General features: G+C 32.0%; 1 long non-coding RNA gene across 3 annotated transcripts; it reads left to right on the top strand.

The window, feature by feature from the left end:
* The first annotated feature begins 12,570 nt into the window (after positions 1 to 12,570).
* On the top strand, positions 12,571 to 14,141 carry LOC105669661 (uncharacterized). Of its 3 annotated transcripts, none has more exons than XR_001100308.2 (3): positions 12,571 to 12,690; positions 12,808 to 13,229; positions 13,630 to 14,141. It is a non-coding gene; the product is annotated as an uncharacterized lncRNA (long non-coding RNA). The 3 variants fall into 3 exon arrangements; XR_010888337.1 differs by having other exon boundaries at positions 12,672 to 12,690; positions 13,075 to 13,229; XR_010888336.1 differs by lacking the exon at positions 12,571 to 12,690 and having other exon boundaries at positions 12,715 to 13,229.
* Positions 14,142 to 21,421: the final 7,280 nt, after the last annotated feature.

Raw genomic sequence — 21,421 nt, forward strand, 5'->3', positions numbered from 1 at the left:
TGATTTTGCCTCTTCAGCGGACGGCCGCCCGATGAAGGGGTTTCATTGGAGCCCTTCCGACGTTTACCATCGGTGTGCCCCTTCACCACCTCCACCGGCGTACAAGGGGGAGCCACGGGGATAGAGCGAGCCCCTTCCAGAGCCCCTGCTCTCCTCCGCTTCGCCCTCCTTTCGGCCTCACATCTGTTCTTCTTACAAGGAGGTGAAGCCTCCTGCCGCGTAGCCGGGCCGGCTTCACTTCCGGAGCCCTTAAGGGTCCCGTCCGTTACCGCCGTTCCAGCCCCTTCCCTTGGAAGCCCGTCACGCGAGCCCTCTCGATCTCCCACTTTGTCCTCTGAATTTAACATGTCAATATCCATTGTGGTCCCACGAGTAGCTAGGGAATTACACGGTCCACCCACGCAGAGCCCCGCATGCGTGGGTAAGGCTAGATACTCTGGGGTTTCGCCCGGTTCCCCAGAGGCATCGTTCGCGACACTGCTCCCCCAGTGACATGCAGCCATCGCCACGATGGCTTACAACTTAGCTTGGGGAGCTGGTCCGCGGCAACGGTCTTTCCTTACCCTCCACGGGGTCTTACTTTCGTGGGGCCAGGTTATAACCGCCACTACCCAGCAGCACTGAGTCCCCTCAGGGGTCTTACACCTACTGGGCGTCCTCCTATCCGCCACCTTGGAGACGCGCCCGGTAGGTAGCTCAACCCCCGGGAATTACTACCCATACAGCACAAAACATTCTCAGGATATCCTCAGAACATCGAGGATATTTCGGTGTCCCAAGGATGTTCTGAGGACATCGAGATTTCCCCAAGATATCCTAAGGATATGTAGGATATTTTATGCTGTATGGGTAATAATAATGAAAGCACTGAAAAAAATTCAAGAATGATTTTTCTACTAAGACTATTAATACACATAAGATAAATGATACTATTGATGCCGTTAATATAAATATACCTTGTAATAACAGTGAAACCGTGTGAGCTTTTTCGTGCGCGGTATAGCTCGCCGAGATCCGGGTTCATTTGGTTGGGAGTACGCCAATAAGAACTCTCGTTTTGATATGAAAGTAAGATAATCTGTTTATTCAATAAATAAAAGTGTTAGACGACAGTGTGTATGCGATGTATGGCTGGTATAAATGATCCGTACGGATGTTTGTGTATGTTGCGTATGATGTGCGATTTCGTATAAATGTGATTGGTACTTTGTATAACTGTGATATGATCAGGGTTGTTAAACTCCCATGTAAAATTTTTGACCAGTGTTTTAACGCCATCTAAAATATGGACCCCAATAATGTATGAATTACGTTGCAACATAATTTACCGATCGGTAAAGATGGATGAAGCTTTTACTGGCTTTTTGTATTTAATTTATTAAATTAATTAAATTTTAAAACAAAATGAAAAAATAAGAAACACGAGCAATTTTAAGATAATATATATAAATTTATTTATTTTCACTGATTTTCATATATTTCGTTGACATTCGTTTTGCTGCTTTGTACATATAATTATCGCTATCTATCATTATTCTTTTACCTAAAATATTGTTGAAACGTACACCAGGTTTTAATGAATTCATGTGCCACAAATGTAAAAAGTGTTGTTGTCAAATGTGTGCATTGCGATAATAATGATAATAAATGTTGTTCTTCTTCCAAAATTTTTTGTACTTTCTCTGCTATTTTCAGTTCGCAGCAAATTTCGAGAAATTTAATTTCAAGTTTAGCAATCACGTGTTTTATGAAGTGTAAAAGTTCTACAGCATTTAAATTATTAGAACATATTGGACATTCTATAACATTCTGATCATGACTAATAATTGTTATAATTTTATGAGGATCTATTATTATTTCATTACTTGTAACTTGAGGAATGGCTGCTTGGTCTGTATCTATGTCTTGTGCTTCCTGTGCTTCTGTTTCGTATATCCTTTCACCTAAATTCATCAACTGCGATAGAGCTAAAGATTGTCCTTCATTATCGTCCGCATAGTTTGCTCCAAAGGAATGCTTTGATGTTATATTGCATATTAACAAAGCTTTGAATCAGTGTTGCGATATGGGACCGGTTGTATGCGCATGTGCGGCTCTGCGCATGTGCGGTGATGGAGATCCAGTGCCGTTATATGTTGTGTGTTGACCGTATGGCGGGACGTTTTGACATGAGAAGATCTGGTGACTACAAATAAGGTAAGATTTATTTATTTACAAGCATGGAATCTACGGAGCCAGCAGCTAAAAACCAAGAAATAAAAAATTTCAATTAATTTAAAAAAATTTAGAATTATTTTTAATGTAGCGGGGTAACGGTGCTTTGTTTAACTTGTATGAGACACTGTACTGACGCCGTATTGCCGCACATGCGCATACAACCGGTCCCATATCGCAACACTGCTTTGAATGCTTCTTGGAATTTCTTCGGATTTGGGTTTCTATTACTGCCTCCAAAATTTCTAATTTGGCTGAAAAAATTTTCGATGACATCCTGATTAAAAAATTTTAAATTCGATGTTTCAAAATTGGCATCCTGCAATATGTACCATATCTCTTGTGCAGCTTTAATATTCCAAATCCACTTTTTTAAACATTTTGGTCCATTCTTTTTAATAATTTGTAAAGTTCCTTTTTGAACGAATTGCATGTTTCTCAATTTATTGCATGCTTTTTTCCAGAAGGAAATATGCCCACTATTTGATGTTAGTATGCTGTTCAATCCTTGTCTCTTCTTTCCATTGAACGAATCAAATAGATCGTTGAAAAAGGACAAAATAATGGATGTAGTTTCAGCGCTTTTAGAGAATGTTATATTACCATGCCGCGTTTGAACAACTCCTGAAATAAGCAGTTATAGAGTATATATGAAAACGATATTTTTGTATATTACACATAATTTCATAGTTTTTAAATATAATATTACCTCCACTTAAATTTAGGATTACGTCTATAAAGTTTGAAACAGTATTACTGAATACTTGAGTCGCATGTTTCACTCTCATTTTAGGAATGATATTAAGATAAATATGTTTATCGGTTAGTTTCGGCATTTGACGTGCTTTGAGGAAAGAAAATTTATCGATTTCATATGCAGTAATAACATCATCCCAACAAGCATATTTTTTTTCCTCATTAGGTTTTTTATTCGTATTCGTCCATAAATCTTTCGTTAACAGATTATTTCTAATTCCTTTTATTAAGTGCACATAATCGAACATTGAGATAATTTTTTGTCCTCTTATGAAAAAGCAGTCTGAAACAAAATCAATTTTATTATTAATCGTCAAAAATTTTGTCTGAATGTTCATAAAAATATTATTTAATAGTATCATAATTGTACTTACTTGAGTGCGCATTCCTCATAGTACGAGTCTTATTAATCTCGTCTATTAGAACATTTATTGCTGCTATGTTAGTAGTACTTTGGTCACATACTGTGGCCACTGGTATTAAACCACACCCAATAATATGAAACAGCCATTCCTTTATACCAGGGATGACAAACTCTCATATTAAATTATTAACTAGTATTTTAGCGCCATCTAAAAGTCTAACTCTAAGAGAAATGAACTAAATAGCAAAATTTAAGTATTGATCAATAAAAATAAGCCGCTATTTCATTTATTGCAATTCAAAGTAAATTAAATTTTAAAATTAATAACACAAAAACAATTGAAAAAAATGTAAAATATATTTATACACAAGAATGTACAGTTTACATATAAATAATAAATAAGAATAGTATATTAATGCCAGAATATAAATACAATATTTGTTAATCGATACGAATGTCTTCGAACGAATCTCCGAAGAGAACATCTTCATAATAAGCAATCTTGCTCATAATAAGCAATTACAGTAATCCGTCAATGACATGTTGTGCCAAGTTGAGGTTAAAGTCTTTAACTCGATGAATGATTTTCTGCACATAAAAATAAAAGTTTTATTAACATCTATTATGTCATCCAAAATCCATAAGAAATATTTTAATATCTACCTTATTTTTCTTCTTTATTTTCACTTGCTTTTTTTATGTACTTTTTGGATAAGCGTTTTGCTGTGTTATACATATATGTAATTATCAGAATTTATTTCTATTTTTCTGCATAAAATTTTGTTAATAAACGCGCACCAAGCTTTAATAAATTCACATGCAATTGTTGTAAAAAGAGCTGTTTTGAGATGTGTGCACTGAGATAAGCAAGGTAATAAGTATTCTTCATCTTTTAACATTTTTCTTACTTTTTTTGTTACTTTCATTTCGTAACAAATATCCGGAAATGCTCTTTCGATTTTTTTAGTAACATGTTGAATAAATTGTACTAGTTGTGCATTGTTCAAATTATGTGTGCATTCTTGACATTCAGCTATTATGTTATTTCCACTAACAATTTGTATCATTTTTCTAGGATCTATTGTAATTTCAGTTGTGGTAGCTTGAGGTATGGCTGTTTCTGTGAAATCAGTTTCTTCTACTTCTTCAAGAAGTTTTTTTCTTTTTGCTTCTTCATTAAGATCTATCAATCCAGATAAAGCTAACGATGTTCCTTCACTCTCTTCTTTACAATTAGCTCCAAAAGATTGTTTAGATATCAAATTGCACACTAACAAAGCTTTAAAAGCTTCATGAAATTGTTTAGGATTAGGATTCCTGTTACCACCTCCAAAACTTCGGACTTGACTAAAAAAATTTTCTATAATATCCTGGTTAAGAAACTTCAAGTTTAATGATTGAAACTGCGCTTTTTGAACTCTTTTTCCATATTTCTTGCACAGCCTTTATAATCCATAGCCAGTTTTTTATACATTTTGGGCTATTTCTTTTTGGAACTTGTCGAGTTTTTTTCTCAACATACTGCATGTTTCTTAATTGTTTACATGCATCCTTCCAGAAATTAATGTGCCCACTGCTTAAAGATAAGATGCTGCTTAAACCTTGGCTTTTTGTCTCATTAAAGGAGTCGAATAAATCGTTAAAAAATAATATAATTTTTGAAGTTGTATCAGCGCTTTTCGGTGATGTTAATAAACCTTGCTGTGTTTGAACAACTCCTGAAATAATAACAAAAATGTCAAGTTATAAAAAATATATATTACAAAAAAAATATTTATATGCTGTACGTTTTCAGTTTTTATATTTAATTTTACCTCCACTTAAATGTAATATGATATCCATAAAGTTAGATATAGTCCTACTTAATACTTCAGCTGCATACTTAACTCTCATTTTCGGAATGAGATGTGATATAACATGCTTATCTGTAAGCTTGGGCATTTGATGTTGCTTTAGTAAAGAATATTTGTCAATATTATATGTTGTAACAATATCATCCCAAAAAGCATATTCTTTTTCCTCAGGTTTCTTGTTAATGTCTATACACAAGTCTTTTGATAACAAATTATTCCTGACTCCTTTTAATAAATGTACATAATCGAACATTGGGAATATTTCATATCCTCTTATCAGGAAACTGTAATCTGAAATAGATGCACATTTTATATACTTTTTAGAAGTAGCTCTAGAATATTTGTTTTAAATTACACGATTGTTGAAAAAACGAATTGTGTAGTTCATGTAATAATTTTCTTACTTGTACATAAATTTCTCATTGTACGTATATTATTACTTTCGCTAATCAAAGTGTTTAAAACGGCAATATTTGAGACTCCTTGATCGCATATTGTGGCTATTGGCCACAATCAATGTGGCTAAACCACAATCAATAATATTTATCAACCATTGTTTCACACACCGCATTAGTGTGACAGTCTTTGTACTACTTTCGCAAAATCCGTACCCCAACGGCATCTTCTTTCCTGTCTTTAGGCATCGCAAGTAAAACGTAATTGCAAGATCAACTATTCTTTTGTTCTTCTATTTCCTCAGTCTTCAAAACCAATAATTTTAGTTGCACTCTGTACACATCAATAATAATATAATGCCTAATATCATAACACATTGTTCACTTTTTAGTTGTTACCGTCGGTTACGGTCGATTGAAAATCTTAGTTCTTATATATAAGCACATGTATAAAATATTTTTCTATATACGAATAATTATAATTTTATTCTCTACTTACGGGACATTGTTCCACTGCGTGCTGCTGTTGAAACGAAACTGGCGAAAAATTAATTTTGTCACCTTATACTGGCAAGTAAACATATTACATATGTATTTGTAACATTTTTGTATTCAGACAGTTGACTCGCGTTGCAAGGATCCCGACTGTAAGTCTTTCGAATTATTATTTATTTTCTCTATTGTTCTCGAATTTACTGTTTTTATCTATTTTTCACTTAATTGAAAAATGGATGATAAATAAAAAAATACACGTAAGCGAAGCTTTTCGGAATCTTGGCTTCATGATGATCGTTTTAAATCTTGGATACGCAAAGTATCATCAGATGAAAACCTTTTTTATTGTACTATATGCGATAAAAATATATCATGCTCCACATCGCATGTTGCAAGACATGCGGATTCTACGTGTCATAAGAATAAAATTAAAGAAAATTTATCATCGTTATCAGATAATGATGTAAGTCCGAGAACAAAAATATCACGACAATCCAGCAACTTTAAATTTCAGCAACAATGGTTAGATATAGAGTTATTTAGGCCATGGTTACGCGAAGTGTCACATGACGAGCGTTTATTTTTTTGCACATTTTGTAATAAATCTTATATGGGTGATATATTGCATGTCTATCGTCATGAAAATTCCAAAGGACACAACGAACAATGTAAATTACAAAGAAAAATATCAAATGAAGATGGCGACATGAGAGACGAATCGCTTTTATCTTTTGAATATTTATCTTTTGAAGAGCGAAGAAAATCAGCAGAAATTCGATATGCTGCGTTAATCGCTGATAGAAATCTTCCATTTCAAACTGCGAAAGATATTCTCAATTTTTTCCAAGAAATAGGAAAAGATTCTAGCATATTACAAAAAATGTGTATGAGTCGAAAGAAATGTACAAATATTATTTCTAACGTTTTATGTCCGATTGAAACAGACCGTGTGGTGAACAGCATTCAAAATACTAAATTTTCCATTTTTATAGATGAAACGTCTGATATTTGTAATGAAAAATGGATGACGTTTCTTGTCCGGTTTGTTGATCCTAAAACATTAGATATTTGCACGCAATTAGTAAAATTAATTAATATCGACGCAAAAAGTAGCAGTGCGGACAAAATATTTAATGCATTTAAAACTAACAAGGGGAGGACGCGGACTTCTGGTCACCGATTTCAAAGAAATTTTTATAGTTTGGTATAGTACTCTATCAGAAGAATACTTTAGTAAAAGGATAGGGCGCAACGCTCAGCCGTTTTCGAGAAAAATCGATTTGAAGTTCATGGCGTCCCTTATATTCCGGTCCTGTTGGATCGATTGTCGAGAGGGCGGCGTAGCTCGGGCACTTAGGCTCTGGGCTATCACGCTGTCGACCTGGGTTCGATCCCTGCCTATTATACTTTTTTTTTATTTATTTTATTTATTCTAGCGAATATTTATTCATTATATTATTATAATGAAATAAATTTATTTTAATTAACAATTTTGTTTTTTTTTTAATTCGCACTTTTACTACTTCTATCATATAAAAAATAAAGTAAAAAAAACGTCTACGATTTAAATAATATTATAATTATTATTTAATACCAGAAATATTTTATTAATCATAATTTAATTTGGTATGTAATTTTTCACTCAACTTTGTTGAGTTACTTATTGCTCCAACCTCATTTGTAACATTTGTAACATTTGTATATCTAATGTTCTCACATCAGGTAACTGCTAACAATTTTTAGCTTCCCTTCAGACTACTTCCCTTCTGTAACGTATATTCCTACACACCAAATTAAATTATGATTAATAAAATATTTTTGGTATTAAATAATAATTATAATATTATTTAAATCGTAGACGTTTTTTTTACTCTATTTTTTATATGATAGTAGTGAAAGTGCAAATTAAAAAAAAACAAAATTGTTAATTAAAATAATTTTATTTAATTATAATAATATAATGAATAAATATTCGCTAGAATAAATAAAATAAATGAAAAAAAAGTATAATAGGCAGGGATCGAACCCAGGTCAACAGCGTGATAGCCCAGGGCCTAAGTGCCCGAGCTACGCCGCCATGTCGACAACCGATCCAACAGGACCGGAATATAAGGGACGCCATAAGAACTTCAAATCGATTTTTCTCGAAAACGGCTAAGCGTTGCGCCCTATCCTTTTACTCAAGTACTCTTCTGATAGAATACTATACCATATAAAAATTTCTTTGAAATCGGTGACCCGAAGTCCGCGTCCTCTCCTTGTAAGATGTTGAAATTAATGATCCCATTTTCAAATATTATTGCTTTGTCATGCGACAATGCGCCTGTTATGACAGGAAAATATATATCATTTAAAAGAAAGTTGGAAGAAACTTGTGAACATTTATTAACTATTTCATGTCCATGTCATTCCGCTGCATTGGTTGCACATTCTGCATGTGCTGAAATACCAGAATATTGCAAAGAATTTGTAAAAACGATTTCAAGTTATATTAACAGTAGTCCCAAGCGTTTGGTTATTTATAGAAAATTTAGTGATTGCTTTTTGGAAACAAGTCGCAAAATTTTACGATTGTCCGATACACGGTGGCTTTCTCACCATTCATGTATTGAAAGAATTCTTGAGTCTTGGGATTCTCTCAAGCTTTTTCTTACTAATATGGTGTTGACAGAAAAATCAAAGTCTGCAGAAAATTTAATGCTTATAATGCAACGTCATGATGTAAAAGCATATTTTTTATTTTTAGAACATATTTTAAATATTTTTAATTCATTTAATGCATTTTTTCAAGCAGCGGAAACTAGAGTTCATTTATTGCAACCAAAATCAGTAAAATTTCTAACCACAATGTGTGAATACTTTTTGAAACCAGAATTGTTAAAAAATGTATGTAATAATATTCAATTTTCTCAACAAAAGAATCAAAAATCTCTAAATGAAATAAATTTAGGATTCGAATGTGAGGAATATCTCGATAAATTAATGAAAGAAGGACACACAGACATAGTTGCACATGTTCGAAAGAATTGTTTGCAATTTTGCGTCACTGCTGCAGAAGAAATTAGTAAAAGATTACCAATTAATGACAAATTTTTGTCTAAATTGAAAGTTTTAGAAGCAAACGTAGCTTTATCGGATAGTGACAGAAAAATATCATTCAATGATGTCTCTTTTATCGCTCAAACTTTTGGTGGTTTTGACGAAGATGGTTTAAAGAAAGAATGGTATCTTTTATATCATGATTTTACACAAGTAGAAAAAGAAAATCTTTCAAAATTAAATTTTGATGACATGTAGAAAGAAATTTTACAAAGTCAGAACTCTATTAACATTGCAAAATATCCCAATTTAAAATCTTTTTTGAATGCTGTTAGATTACTTCCAAATTCAAATGCTGATTCAGAAAAAGTGTTTTCTGTTTTATCAGATATAAAAACAAAAAAACGCAATAAACTTTCGGTTACCAATGTAATGCTCTTTGTGTTCTAAAATCGGCTTTAAAGTCTAGAAAAGAAACGGTTCTAAACATGGTAATTGATGAAAACCATTTGTCTCTCATGTCGGCAAAGACATTATATGCTAGTAGCCCCATGAAAAAAAAAAAGTAATATAACGCCCCAAGTAACACAGTCTAGCTATATTCGCTGCGACAGCAAAAATGTAGTTAGTATAACGTTCTGCCAGCCTTAATTACAGCTATTTGGCAGCAAATGTTATTTTGCTAAACTTTTAACTGCAAAAGCGCTGTGACAACTAATAAAAAAGTCAAAATGCAGCCACAGCTATTTTAACTGTATTAATAGCTGTAAAGTCGCTGTGACAGCTATCAGAAAAACCAAAACTAGCCGCAGCCATTTTAACTGCATTAATTGGTATGAAGTCGCTGTGACAGCAATAACAAAAGACAAAATTCAGCCACAGCTATTTCAGCTGTATTAATAGCTATAAAATTGCTGTAACAGCTATCAGAAAAACCAAAACTAGCCGCAGCCATTTTAACTGCATTAATTGGTATGAAGTCGCTGTGACAGCAATAATAAAAGCCAAAATCCAGCTACAGCTATTTTAGCTGTATTAATATAGCTATAAAATTGCTGTGGCAGCTATTAAAAAAACCAAAATTAGCCGCAGCCATTTTAACTGCATTAATTGGCATGAAGTCGCTGTGACAGCAATAACAAAAGACAAAATTCAGCCACAGCTATTTCAGCTGTATTAATTGATATAAAGTCGCTGTAACAGCAATAACAAAAGCCAAAATTCAATCACAGCTATTTTAGTTGTATGAATAGTTGTAAAAGCATTATGATAACTATAAAGAAAAATCAAAACCTCAGCCATTTTATTACTGTTGACATTAAAAAGTGAATAGGTGACAAGTTTTTAAAATGAAAAGAAGACTATTGACCGACTTGGAAAAGTTTAGAAAATTCAAAAAGAGTAGTAGTTTTTACAGAAAAATTGAATATCGTATGAAGAAAACTGATGTTGTAAAATCAAATTTTGAAAGAGCTACAACGTTGGATAAAAAATGTATCGCGTCAACATCAAATTCACTGCAGGATATTGAAGAATCGGCAGTATTGGGTTCTAATTTGTTTAAAAATGAATCGGAGCACGAGAGAGTAAATTTCAACTGTGGGAGCAATTGTGATGCATCAATTGTGATTATTTTGAGATTTCTCAATAATATTATTAATTTGATTTTTAATTAAAAGATCGATTAATTTGTCAAATTTTACATGTAACGCAGATATATCTCGAAAAATATAATTTTTCAAATTTTCCAAATTTAAATTTATTGTATCAAATTTTTCTTGCACTCAAAAAGAAACATCAAAACATTATTTTCCAATGTGTTATACGACAACATCATATAGATAAATATTTGAGTGTACTTTGAACAGCGTCTAACAGTTTCTGGGAATTACTCAAGGGTATTGTAGAATTTCCATCACCCTCAATCACAATTGCATCTGTAAATTCCATCGTAGTTTCCAATTCCTGTGAAGAACCACTCTTTGGAATTTGAACGAAGGTTGCAACACTATCGATTGAATGATTTTCTATATTTTCAGTCATGTCTATGTAATTATTTATAATATTATTTTCTGTTATTAAATTATTAAAATCAATATTATTCTTATTCTGGGAACATTGTATTTGTTTTAAAGAATTTTGCGCCAAATAACTAAAACAAATATTGTTTTAAATAATTTTTAAACTTGATAACTTAAACCTAATGCACAAATTAGTAAAACTATCCAGTTCGAGAGTTTCTGCTAAAAGAACTTTCTAAAACGTTTTTTTATATACGTACAAATGTAATGCATTTTTTAAAGATAGAACTATTCACACATACAAATCTATCTTTCAGGAATATAAATCAGAATAGTCAAATGAATTTTGTTTGAAGGTACAGTTTTATATACATACTAACTTACAGTGACAATAATTTTCAATATATGTATGTGTACTTACTTTTCTTCATCCTCAGTATCATCAAACCGACTTAAATATTTTTCCGCTTTAATAGCGGCTTGAAATGTGGTAAAATTCTTCCTCTTTACGGTGCATTTTTGTTTTGACCAATTATTACAGTCTGGTAAAATGCTGTCACTTTTCGAAGGTTCAATCCTTTTCGTCCTGGTGGCCAAAATAAAATACCATTCTTCTCCCAACTCTCAGGCACAACACATAAATTTACTTCGCCATCTTCAATCGTTTTTACGATTATAAACATCAAGAGACACGGTAGTGTCTCGCGCCAAGTTCACGCGCAGCGCAAGACCGACCGTGTATCTTTACGCGAGCCCGAAAGTTGAGACAAGCCGAGATTATCGGATCTCAATAACGGCTGGGCCGATTGAGTTGGCAATAGGCTCAATCGATAGCGCATACCCAAATTACATAAGAAAAGTCTGCTTGTTTTTGCTCTGTGTGCTTTATAAAAATAAATATATGCATTCAAAGTCGAGAAATCTAGAAAATCATCTCGCTAGGATGTATGTCGCGTTGAGATGTATGTCGCGTTGAGATGTATGTCGCTCGTGTCTTATTGGTCAGCGTCATCATTTTCTATTCTAACATGGCGGCGCTCAGACCTGTCAGCTCGCAGTTTTGATGTATATATTAATTACATTTATATATTAGTATCGGTCGTAAAATTATATATAACGTGTTGTGGAGACGAATAAAGATAGTGTATATCAAAAATAATAGTATTCTTCATAAAAAAAATTTTTTTCGATCTTAAAGTGCAGAAGTGTACACTCTCAGTATTCTGTAGTTAGATAATTAGTGGACAGAAAGTGTACTTTGTGCATAGAACTTATAGTAAATGGAAGAGGAATACGGGGTGACGAGCTGTGAGCAAGATCTAAAGGACAGAAGTATCTTTTTGTCCTACTCAATGACTATTCTTCTCTATGCGCATGACCAAGTTCCACCAATCAAAATTTCAGATTTTAGAACAACACATGATCGTAATATTTTCATCAATTTTCACAGTTTTTTGTGATTTGTTGTTTTCTGTGCACGTTAATTTTAAATGTAAAATGGTTCGGTATTGTGTTTTATGTGGTAATCGTGACAAAACAGTATCTTATCACAAGTAAGTAAATGTATTTCACAGCTTCTAATATTAATAATAACAGCTTCTAATAAATACATGTGTTTTATGCTTGCATGATATTTTAGGTTAAATAAAATTACATTCCAATTTTTGCAGATTTCCAAATAATGTGCAAATAAGACCAGAATGGCTAAAATTTTGTAATTTTGATGAAGTTGTTCTCAAAACTTCCACTTTTTTATGCTCAAATCACTTCACAGAAAAAGATTATCTTCTCACAACAAAAAATAAAGTTTTAAAAAATAGAAGCATACCATCTATTTACTATATCAAAAGTAGAAAAAGATATGTACATGAAAAGACAAACTGTATTATGTAAAACAAATTATTTGATTTAGTTATATATATAAAACATAATTTTAGGAGCCATAATGATAAAGATTGCAAACATGAGGAAATTGATATAAAACGGAACAAAATGGTAAATATCTGTGAAGAGGAAGCATATACTTCAATTCAACATATAGCTGATGAAAATTTGAATGAACTAATTCCAGATGAAGAAGAAATTCATCACAGTGAGTTTTTTAAATGTGTCATGATTTATGAAGTATCACTTTAACATTTCATATTCACAAGTAAAATCTTAAATCTGCATTGGACTATGCATCTTGTTGCAGCAATTCGCAAGTGATTTAGTAAATTACTAAAAATGAACCATACAACACATAAGGTCTGTTTTTTATAGCTAAACTGGCTGCACTAGTTCAGAGTTTATCTTTCTCCTTCCAATGTGGAAGGAAAAAGATAAACTCTGAACTAGTACAGCCAGTTCAGCTATAAAGAACAGACCTATAGTGTATACTAGTAATTTATTAGATCGCTTGTGAATTGCTGCAACAAGTTGCATAATCTGATGCAAGCTTTAATTATTCATTACATGAGAAAATAGTTTCACTAATTATTATTATTTATCAGGTACCATTGATGTAGTTTCATTGATAAATGTAACTCCTCCAAACTCTCCACGTTATAATGAACCACGTTATATTGGTGATATTAAGACACCACATTTAGCTACACCACGAAGAGCTAAGAGAGCTTTTAATTTAGCAAAGCTGGTAGTAAAGAAACAAAGAAGACAAATTTTAACATTACAACAAACTACTGGTAGATTGAAAAAGCGTCTTAAAACTATAAAAGACTTAATAGATCACCTCAAGAAGAAGAATTTCATATCAGATAATGCTGTCGATTGCTTAATGGTACATTTTGGACAGTATTCATAATCCGTTCTTATATTTAAGATTGTTTTAAATATGATCTTAAAATGCTATGAATCGATTAAAAAGTCATATTAGTATCTTAAGACAGTATTTAAGATAATCTAAGAATAAAAATGGACTATGAATACAACCTTTGAAAAAATTGTATATAGTAATAAGATTAATTTTCAGTGCACAAGCGTAATAAAATAATGTAATCACGTATACACGTTGATTTTTTTCAGACACAATTACCTGACCCAATGCGAGAAATCTTTAAACGCAAGCAAACTAAGAAAAAAAAATATTTACCTGAATTAAGAGCATTTACTCTTACGTTAAACTTTTATTCTTCAAAAGCTTACAATTACGTACGAAAGAGTTTCTGTAATCTTTTACCTGAACCCTCTACAATTCGAAAATGGTATTCAGTATTGAATGGACGCCCTGGATTTACTGCAGAAGCATTTGAAGCTCTAAAGTGTCAAGTTGAAAAAAGTGATAATCCGATTATTTGTAATATCGTAATAGACGAAATAGCGATTCGACAACAAGTAACTTATGACGGACAAAGATACTATGGACTTATTGATTTCGGAGTTGATCATAATGACGCTTTTCATGTAGATCATTCACTTAAAGCAGCAAACGCCCTAGTTTTCATGCTTGTCGCGATCAACGGCCACTGGAAAATTCCTGTAGGATATTTCTTACTGAACTCGTTAAATGGAGCTGAGAGAGCCAGTTTATTAGAAAAATGCCTGGAGTTGATAGAAATGACAGGAGTAGAAGTGCATTTCGTAACTTTTGATGGAGCTAGCGTTAACATAAATATGTGCAAATATTTAGGTGCAAATTTTGAATTAGGAACTGCTTTTAAGCCATATTTTATCAATCCTGTAACGAAAAAAAAAAATCTTTTGTTTTTTTGATCCATGTCATATGTTAAAATTAGTTCGAAATACTTTGGGTGATCAAAAAATTATGAAAAGTAAAAATGCAGATATCCATTGGCAGGATATTGTGCTCCTGCAAAAGCTTGAGGAAGAAGAAGGGTTGCGTGCTGGTACAAAATTAACAAAAAAACACATTTTCTATCAAAACAATAGAATGAATGTTAAGCTAGCTGCTCAAACACTGAGTGAAAGTGTTTGTTTTGCCCTCAAATATGTGCACACAAGTAATTATAAGCAATTCCATTCTCCAGAAAAAACGGCTGAATTTTGCTCGGTGTTTAATAACGCTTTTGATATCTTGAACGTGCGTAGTCAGTTTTCAAGAGGAACGAGTTATAAAGTACCTTTAACGAATAAAAACTATGACGAGTTAAAAGCTCATGTTGATAAAATTATAGAATATATAAGCGATTTAAAAAATGTACAAAATCAATCTATTCTAAGAAGTAGTAGAAAAACTGGCTTTCTAGGATTTATTATCTGTTTAAAAAATATATTTCAATTGTGGAATGTTTTAAAACAATTAAAATTAAATTATTTATTAACATTTAAACTTAATCAAGATCATTTGGAAACATTTTTTAGCGCTCTGAGAAGTCGGGGAGGGTTCAATAACAATCCTAACGCTCAACAGTTTGAAGCAGCATACAAAAGGTTGATGGTCAGGCATGAAATTAGTGCGTCGGAAAAAGGAAATTGCCTAATTAACGATATTCATATATTGTACGCACCTTCAACAACAAAAAAATACTCTGAAGTTCAGAGTCTGAACCAATATACACCGAATCATATGATTCTGAAACAATTTTTGCTATCGACATGTTTGACCATGATTATTTAGCTTTGTTATGGTCTCTTAGTTCGTACGTAGAAGATGTTGTAAAATATATCAGTGGATTCGTAGTAAAAAAAATGACCCGTGATAAAAAAATATGTGAGACATGTGCCTCTTTTTTAACATCTACGAATAATACCTCAAATTTAATTACATTTAAAAATAGAGGAAAATTGACAATTCCCTCGGAAGATGTAATAAAAATTACAAGCGCGTGCGAAAAAATTATAAGACAGAATAACCATATTATTTTTATTAAAAAAAATATTAAAGATTTTTTAGCGTTAAAAGTCTTTAATGCTGTGATTGATTATAGTTTTACGCACGATGCTATGTTTGAACATATAAGAAATCAAGATATTTTTGATAATCATAAGATACAGTTGATAAAATGTATCATTGAAATATATGTTAAAATACGTCTATATCACGAAGCAAAATTCTCAAGTGATGCTGAAAAAAAACAATACATACGCCACAAGTATTCGAAAATAATACATTTTTATCATCAATAAATTATCTATTATAAGTACTTTTTTATAAGTTTCTTGATAATTCCATTATATATATACATATATCATATATTTCTTTCAACATTATATCTCATATTGTATTTATTTTTATGTATTCTTTGTGTCGTTATCTATTTTTGTTCTTATATCTTATTAAATGGTTTTTCCTTTTTAATATGATAGTTTGCAATTATTTCATATTTTTTAAAGCAGAGGTTACAGAGAACTCGACAATTAAAATACCGCGTCTCGCTTGGCACATGCGCAGAGAGAAGAAAAGTCACTGAGCAGGACAGAAATACATCTTCTGTCTCTTAGATGTTGCTCACACTTTCCACCCATTGTTTAGATACGCTATTCCTCTTCCATTTACTATAAGTTCTATGACTTTGTGCAGATGGTGGAATCTGCAAGTTTCTGACGTTAGGTGCGCCGATGGCGCTGAGAAGCCGCGCGGCGCGCGCTTACGTTTGTTTGGCATTTATATAACCTTTCAGTTCAGAAAGTGTTAAAATAAAAAAAAAGTAATTATAGTGAATTCGGTCTAACAAATTTGGCCACTCGCACTATGCACACTTAATAAGACTGCTTATCCAGAGCAGTGTAGTGCGAGTGACCAAATTTGTTAGAAATTCGTATTAAGTGAAATAAGTGTATAAGTGTATATACACTCACCCGAAAAAAAAGCGGTACACTGAAAATGTGGGAAAAATTCATCAAATTTCAACTGACGATAACTTCGTAAATAATAAAGATAGAAAGTTCTATAAAATATGGAAATGAAGCTAAAAATCTCTACTTTAAGAATCAATTTATTTCAATGTTGCAAAATAAATTTATTGAAAATGGCGGATGACAAAGCGCGAGCATGCAAAATTGAAAAATAATGGTTCGAGTTTGCGACGGTGCACGGTATAAACAAAAAATTGTAGCTTATTGGGATCAAAAGCGTACGAAAGTACAGAGTCTCCTCTTTAAAATGCTTTTTTATGCATCTCGATACGATAATTTTTCGCCGAGAGATTCGCATTTGAAGAAAAAGGCAGATTCTTACTTCAAATGCGAATCTCTCAGCGAAAAATCATCGTATCGAGATGCATAAAAAAGCATTTTAAAGAGGAAACTCTGTACTTTCGTACGCTTTTGATCCCAATAAGCTACAATTTTTTGTTTATACCGTGCACCGTCGCAAACTCGAACCATTATTTTTCAATCAATTGTTTTGCATCCGAAGGAGATGTCTGCAGATCTTTTGTGATTTCTCCGCCCTGACTTTTTGTTTATGCTCGACCGCACATTGCGAGAAAAGTGCTTGATTTCTGCGATGAAGTTGGCATAAATCGACTCGAATGGCCAGCAATGAGTCCAGATTTAAATACCATTGAACACCTATGGGACAATATTAACAGAAAAGTACGAAATCATATACCTGCTCCTCAGTCATTGCCAGAACTTCGAAGAGTTCTTGAAATAGAGTGGAATGACATTACGCAGTCTGAAATTAGAACATTAATAAGGAGTATACCTCGTCGCATGAATGAGGTAATACGCGCACGAGGAGGTCATACCCATTATTAATATACGCGCGCGCACACGCAATTGTACACGCACCACCGGGAGGGTTTGGAGTCGTTAAATATCGTGGACCTGACGAGCCATGAGGTCCTTATCCCAGTGGTGCACGCACACACACACACACACGGGATCAGATTTCTGCCACGTCCACGCCGTTGATCCTGGGTAACGCTAAAAGCAGAATTGACACTTACAACCGTAAGAAGAGTTTGGAGTTTTAAAATACCGCGGAGCTGATGACCACGGAATTCTTATTCTTGCAATTCGGTCTGGTTCAAAATTGAATATCTCGGCACGTAATACAGCTAGCAGGATTTTTTAAAAACCATTTTAAAAGTTTGGATGTCTAGTGTTCGAAAATTCATAACGCAATAATGTGCAACAATTTTCTCCAAAATGGCGGATGACAAAGCAAAAGCATGCGAAATTGAAAAATAATGGTTCGAGTTTGCGACGGTGCACGGTATAAACAAAAAATTGTAGCTTATTGGGATCAAAAGCGTACGAAAGTACAGAGTCTCCTCTTTAAAATGCTTTTTTATGCATCTTGATACGATGATTTTTCGCTGAGAGATTCGCATTTGAAGTAAGAATCTGCCTTTTTCTTCAAATGCGAATCTCTCGGCGAAAAATCATCGTATCGAGATGCATAAAAAAGCATTTTAAAGAGGAGACTCTGTACTTTCGTACGCTTTTGATCCCAATAAGCTACAATTTTTTGTTTATACCGTGCACCGTCGCAAACTCGAACCATTATTTTTCAATTTTGCATGCTCGCGCTTTGTCATCCGCCATTTTCAATAAATTTATTTTGCAACATTGAAATAAATTGATTCTTAAAGTAGAGATTTTTAGCTTCATTTCCATATTTTATAGAACTTTCTATCTTTATTATTTACGAAGTTATCGTCAGTTGAAATTTGATGAATTTTTCCCACATTTTCAGTGTACCGCTTTTTTTTCGGGTGAGTGTATATATATACCAAAATTAATTCGTTTGGTGAAAACATTGGAAGATAGTTTTTCATTTACATTATACTCGTGCACAAAAATAAACTATAATATTACAAATAGAGAACATGAACTTTAAGGTACATCTAAATATACACGCAAACCTTCCAAAAAAAGTTGTTGTATATATAAACACGCAAACCTTACAAAAAAGTTGTTGTGTATTTTACCTAACAAAAAAGTTGTTGTATATTTGAAAATCAACAAATTACCTTTTTAAAAAAAAGTAAAGAAAAGGCGCCAAGTGCACGCAAATCTTTCAAAAAAAAGTTGTATATATAAACCTTTCAAAAAAAGCTGTCGTATATATTATATATTAACCTTCCAAAAAATTTATCTTCCACAAAAAAATGTATATATATTAACAAATAACAAATCTTTCAAAAAAAGTTGTTGTATATATAACCAAATAAAAATTTGCTATATATTCTGCCTATAAAAGAGGTGATATCAGAAAATGACGCCAAGTTTAAATAAAAAACCTTTCAAAAAAACTTGTATGTATATATTTTAAAAAAAGTAGTATATACCAAATAAAAATTCGCTATATATTCTGCCTATAAAAGAGGTGATATCAGAAAATGACGCCAAGTTTAAATAAAAAACCTTTCAAAAAAACTTGTATGTATATATTTTAAAAAAAGTTGTATATACCAAATAAAAATTCGCTATATATTCTGCCTATAAAAGAGGTGATATCAGAAAATGACGCCAAGTTTAAATAAAAAACCTTTTAAAAAAACTTGTATGTATATATATTACGAAAAAGGATTATATTTATTATATTTAATTATATTTATTATATTTATTTATTAAAAAATTTTTCAAATTTAATCAAAATAAAAAAATATTACAAAATTTCGCAAAAAACTTGGCGCTGCTGTACTAAACTATTAACTTACATAAGATTCGCATCGCAATACTTTAACATGCTCCTAATCATTCCAACATACTTTAATCTATAGTACATGTGACGTAATACTATAGTTTAGTTTGGAGTATTAGAACGAGTAGGAGCATGTTAGAGCAAGCGATGCAAACAAATTTCGGCTCAAACAGACTAGAGCGACGAAGCGGCAAGTGACGATGCTATAGCCAATCAACTTACAATTTTACCGTAAGAACAAGAGTTTAATTGGCTATCGCGTCGCCGTTTGCCGCTCTGGTCAGTTTGAGTCATTATAACACTTAATCATGTAAATTGTAAAATTATTGCTCATTTTCATTCTCTATAATATTTTAAGATGTATTTAACATGTAGTTCAGTACAGCAGCGCCAAGTTTTTTGCGAAATTTTGTAATATTTTTTTATTTTGATTAAATTTGAAAAATTTTTTAATAAATAAATATAATAAATATAATTAAATATAATAAATATAATCCTTTTTCGTAATATATATACATACAAGTTTTTTTAAAAGGTTTTTTATTTAAACTTGGCGTCATTTTCTGATATCACCTCTTTTATAGGCAGAATATATAGCGAATTTTTATTTGGTATATACAACTTTTTTTAAAATATATACATACAAGTTTTTTTGAAAGGTTTTTTATTTAAACTTGGCGTCATTTTCTGATATCACCTCTTTTATAGGCAGAATATATAGCGAATTTTTATTTGGTATATACAACTTTTTTTAAAATATATACATACAAGTTTTTTTGAAAGGTTTTTTATTTAAACTTGGCGTCATTTTCTGATATCACCTCTTTTATAGGCAGAATATATAGCAAATTTTTATTTGGTTATATATACAACTTTTTTTGAAAGGTTTGTTATTTGTTAATATATATACATTTTTTTGTGGAAGATAAATTTTTTGGAAGGTTAATATATAATATATACGACAGCTTTTTTTGAAAGGTTTATATATACAACAACTTTTTTTTGGAAGATTTGCGTGCACTTGGCGCCTTTTCTTTACCTTTTTTTAAAAAGGTAATTTGTTGATTTTCAAATATACAACAACTTTTTTGTTAGGTAAAATACACAACAACTTTTTTGTAAGGTTTGCGTGTTTATATATACAACAACTTTTTTTGGAAGATTTGCGTGTATATTTAGATGTACCTTAAAGTTCATGTTCTCTATTTGTAATATTATAGTTTATTTTTGTGCACGAGTATAATGTAAATGAAAAACTATCTTCCAATGTTTTCACCAAACGAATTAATTTCGGTATATATATTTTCTTTTCACCACACAGCACGAAACGATAGTCAGTTTTGGCTGTAATGTCAATCACGTTGTGATCGGCATTTGTATAAACATATGTGCTTCGCGCCATTTGAGAAATTTATTATGCACGTACACCGTAAATTGTTACCACGCATGCGCATGGATAGAAGCTAAAATATAGCCAAAATAGCTGTAATTTGGCTGTAATTTGTATGTCACAGCAAAAGCAGAGTAACGTGACTATCAGTTTTATATTAAATTTAGCATGTATCAGCGATGGTCAAGCGGACCTATGCGTTCATTTATGCGGCTCTAATATTAATACTTAAGGATCTATGTGTAGTTCTGTAATCAGTCTCTTATGAATTTGCGTCCGCGCTTGTATACTTATAATGTACTTTATAAATTGTAATAATTTGTAATGATTAATTAATCTT

Source organism: Linepithema humile, chromosome 2, assembly GCF_040581485.1.
Source record: "Linepithema humile isolate Giens D197 chromosome 2, Lhum_UNIL_v1.0, whole genome shotgun sequence".
Taxonomy (NCBI): Eukaryota; Metazoa; Arthropoda; class Insecta; order Hymenoptera; family Formicidae; genus Linepithema; species Linepithema humile.